Raw genomic sequence first — 4,826 nt, 5'->3', positions numbered from 1 at the left:
CAGGGACATGTCTGGCTGGAGGTGATCAAGCATGGTCCTACTTGGCAGAAGGGAGAAGTGACACTGAGCTAAGACTATTTCAGCTGCCAACTGCCTATGCAAACACCAGGCCACATCCCTGCACTTTCCCTCTCATACCATGTTCCTGTTTTCATGCTCCTCTTTCAGGTCCTTATGACAAAATGGAACTCCCCCAAGCTCAAGCTGCAGCCATGCAGGCACAAACCAAGGAACGATCTCCACAAGGTGAACTCAGCTGAAACTCCTGAACAATTTAAATAGATCAGTGATTAAGTAGCTACAGTACGTGCTAGTTTTTTATTATTATTCCAATTACCATACAATTTTTACAGGCACCTGGGTCAACCCTACGAAGTTGCAGGGGTTGTGCCTTTAGCCTTAAAGCTGACAAACATTAAGGATCTTTGCTACTTCAGCATAGACCTGAGACAGGTCAGGACCAATGAGAAAGCAAGGAAGACTTTAATTGCCCTGTGTCTGCCAGCCAGGGGAACTTGAACTGGGTGTGATGCCATGGCTCCTTCTACACAAAGCAGAACCAGTGCAGGTGGGAAGATGGCAGCAGAATTTCCTTTCTGCTTGCTAGCAAGAGTCTCTGTCAGCTCACTGGGGTTGTACTTCCAGACTTAAGAGTCCAATTAAATCCTGTTACACTGCTTTCCTACCATGGTCTAGACAGCTTATTCTCATCCACACCATTAAAGATGCTGTTGCCTTCACTTTCTGACAAATTTTTATGTTTGCCTCTGTGACTGTAATATCATATCCTTATAATACTCTTTTTGTGCCCACATCCCAGTCCACAATGACAGAGATGGCAAACATGAGTCTGTTTGACATGCCATACTCCAGACATGATGGAGCTTCACAGGTGATACAGATTGCCTGAGGTTGTTGTCATGAGGCTGTGATGTGATCCTCTCAAAGCATCCTTATGTATCTATGCTGGGTATTTCACATCTCAAATCCCCATTTATAGAGAAGAAACTAGGCCCCAAGTTCTGCCCTGCTCACTGCCAAAGCCATTGTAGCTTTGGCTTGCCCACATCCACAGTCACACGCAGGACAGTGGTGGCTAGCAGGTCTGGAGGACGCAGGAGGACTTATAAGAGAGATACTCCAGTCCCTTAATGATCTTTGTATCCCTCTGCTGGACTCTCTCCAGTAGTTCTTCGTCTTTCTTGAAGTGGGGGGCCCAGAACAGTACACAGGACTTCAGATGTGGTCTCACCAAGGCAGATTAGAGGGGGAGGAAACTGCCCTTGACCTGCTGGATACACTCTTCTTAATGCCCCCAGGATACCACTGGCCTTCTTGGCCACAAGTCCACCAGGACTCCTAGGTCCTTCTCCATGGAGCTGCTTTCCAGCAGGTCAGCTCCTAACCAGTGCATGGGGTTATTCCTCCCCAGGTGCAGGACCCTACACTTGCCCCTGTTGAACCTCATTAGGTTCCATTCTGCCCAACTCCTCAGCCTGTCCAGGTCTCACTGAATGGCAGCACAGCCTTCTGGTACACCAGTCACTCTTCCTAGTTTGGTGTTATCAGCAAACTTGCTGAGGGTACATTCTGTCACTTCGTACAGGTCATTGATGAGTACGTTGAACAGGACAGGAGCCAGTACTGAACCCTGAGAGAGAACTCTCAGAGCTCTGCCATCCAGCCAGTTCTCAATCCACCTCACTGTCCACTTGGCTACAGAAACCTGTTACCATATCAAACACAGCCACACTGGGAAGCTGATGGTCATCTGCAGAGCAGCCAAGAGGACAGAGTGTGGCTGAGAAACACAGCCTATGGTGCTTATGACCATGCAAAACCTATTCTGTATGGTACAGACGTGCCTAGAACAAGAAAACCTGCCTAAGATTCTATAAGGAAGTAGTAGATGGGAACTAAACTTTTCTCCAGAGACCCAGAGCAACATGACAGGGCACTGCAGCCCCTCTCCAGGGTGCCCTGTCACTTCCCACACAGTCCCTGTGCAGCTAGACCAGCAGTTTTTTTGTAAAAACAGCATAATCTTCTTCCTTTCCCATACAAACAGAAGTTTATTTTTGTTGCACAGAGATGGAGCTTCAATGTTTTGAGATTCAGTATGGATGGAGCCTTCTAGAAACAACTTACAAGGTGGAGGCAGCTGCCTGAGAGTTACCAAAACCGCATTCGGTAAGTTCAGAGTCTAAGCAACACTGAACACATATGTAACAAATAAGGAAGATACATCCACAGTGTTCATTTGAGACTGTGAGAAGCTGCTAAATATTTTGCATAAAAGTATTTGAGTGTTCTTTTTTTTGGTTTTGTTTGTTTGTTTTCTGTATTAAGACTATTGTATTTGGAAACAACGGTGTGGATAAATATAGTTTGCAAAATTTGTAAGGTGTTTTTTTTTAAATGGAGCTATGCCCTCTTTAGCATTTACTCTTGACTATTTTCTATTGACAGTTGCTAAAACAAAGTATATTAATGCAGACGAGAGGTCCATTCATAGATAGTAAGCTACAACAGGATTATTTGCAAGTGCAAAGATCACTCACATGAATAAAGATACAGTGGATCAGTGACTCTACTGATAAAATGAATAAAACCCTTCTTCAAACACCATCCAAATATGTTTTCTTACTACTTATCCAAGCAAGTCTATTTTTGTGTTGTTCCAGTTTAATTAACTGAAAACACATAATTATTAATGACAGCTCTGATGGGGCAGGAGAGTAAACATGCTTCTCAGTGATCAACTCGCAGCCACAATACAAAAACCAGTTCTGCTTGTGCAGGAAAAGCAACCCCCTCCTGCTACATTATTCCATTGATCTACAAACATTTACATCTCCTTTGTTAACTAGTTTGCCGTAGAAATTTAATAAATCACTAAGGAATGCTCTTAAAACTGCACCTAAAGAAACTTGTTTGCAGCAAACTTGGATCAATCTAAAAAACAGGGTCTGTTTTTGCCTTTAAGCTATGTTATACATCAAATCTGCTGGGATTTTCTTGGACCTTCTTGATTCATTGTAAATAATTCAAACTGGTTTACAAAAGAGGAGAGGCTGTACAATGACTAAGAACTGCACATTATTATAATCCCTGACAGTCAAAAGTAATAAAAGTATTTCATAAAGCCTGATTATAAAATGTTTTCTCCTCCTCTTTCACATTGTTTTATGATCTATATTCATTATCAGGTTGATGAAAATCACAATTCTGAAAGATTCCTGTCCAACATAATAATGTGTAATTAACAAGTTCTTGTGGCTATGGCAGGAGAATGCCCTACCTGAATAAACTCTGCTGTCCATACATTGTGCACTGAAGCTAAACAATGAGAACGTTAGTAGCTCACAGATAAACACCTTTGGAGTATCACTGCAATAACATTAACATCAGGTGCATTTCCTTCCCACGTGAGCAAATAGGCTGCAACACGCTGCTGTGGGAAGCTGAGACCAAAAATATACTACTTATTTATTTATGTATTTACCTATTTTAAGGACTAGACACTTTAACGAGTAACAACTGTTCTAAGTTACAGGAGTTTAAAACATACTTGGCAAAGTCATATTCAGCTTTAAACTTCAGGGTTAAAATCCTATTTTTAAGATATAACTATGATGTGTGTGCTGCACAACATGAGCAATTGCAGATGCAAGGCAAACCTGGCTTTATGAACAAAATTTTTTATTTAAAAAGTGATTAGCAGGTGAAGACTTGCTTTAAGAACAGTTAACAAGCAGCAGTTGTTTTTTATTATGTATACTTACAAATGTCAGCACTAAAAATATGGAATGAACCAATGAAAGATCAGTAATTCTCATAAATTCACTAAGTCAGAAAAAAGTGGAATTAGATCTGAAACTACCACCACTGATGAAGTCAGGCTTTCTCCAGCTGTTTGGTTTAGGTCATGTCAGATCCTCTAGCTGAGCATTTCTAGTATGGAAGCACTCTGTCAACAATCCAGACTCATTTTGAAAGCTTACTCTAATCACCTTCCCTACCTGAAAGCCTTGGCTTAAACTAATATAGAATCAAGAGCAGCACTTATCCTAATAGGGTGTTTGAAGGCCTGAGCGCAGAAAGCTCTCAGGACACAATATTGTCACTGCAAACCAGACCAGCAAGAATTCACAGGGAACATCTCCAACCCCAATCCTGACCAATGGTAAGATGAATTCTCTGCTGCACAGCCACATCCATCCAGTGGTGCCACTGCAGCAGAACCTGGCTGGCACTATAGCTGCTGTCCTTCCAAAAGACTAAAGAGAACACAGTCAGTGTCCTGCAAAATAAGGACTGCAAACAACATCAGTTCACTTAAACCAAAGATACTCCCACATTCTCCAAAAATACTACTTTTTCCTTGATCCCACTCAATTTGACATCTTCCGAAAGACTGGGACTTCTATTACAGTGCTATGGATCCTGCAGGATAACAGAGTATCTATCCACAGCTCCTCAGTGGGAATATGAAAGTATCTCACTTTGATGGATGTGCTGATCCTGGAAGCCAAGAGTGGCCTCAGCGTCTGCTTAACTGTCTTCCCATTATTCAGAAGAGTAATTCCCAGCTCATGCATCAAAATTCAGCCACGGCAGATCTCCACGTTGGTCTCCCTATCTCTTAGCTAGCGTGATCCCTCCGAGAGGACAGGATAACAAGACGAGGCGATAAGAGAGGATAAGCCTATAGGTGGCACTCTTGCCCTGACACAACACTGAAGGGCCCTGAAGCTCTGTCCCTCACAGGAGAAAGACCCTGTCAGTTAAAAAAACCCACTAAAAGCATTAATTCCACGAAACAC

This window comes from Apus apus, chromosome 1 (assembly GCF_020740795.1).
Source record: "Apus apus isolate bApuApu2 chromosome 1, bApuApu2.pri.cur, whole genome shotgun sequence".
NCBI classification, from domain to species: Eukaryota; Metazoa; Chordata; class Aves; order Apodiformes; family Apodidae; genus Apus; species Apus apus.
This window is presented reverse-complemented; position numbering follows the sequence as displayed.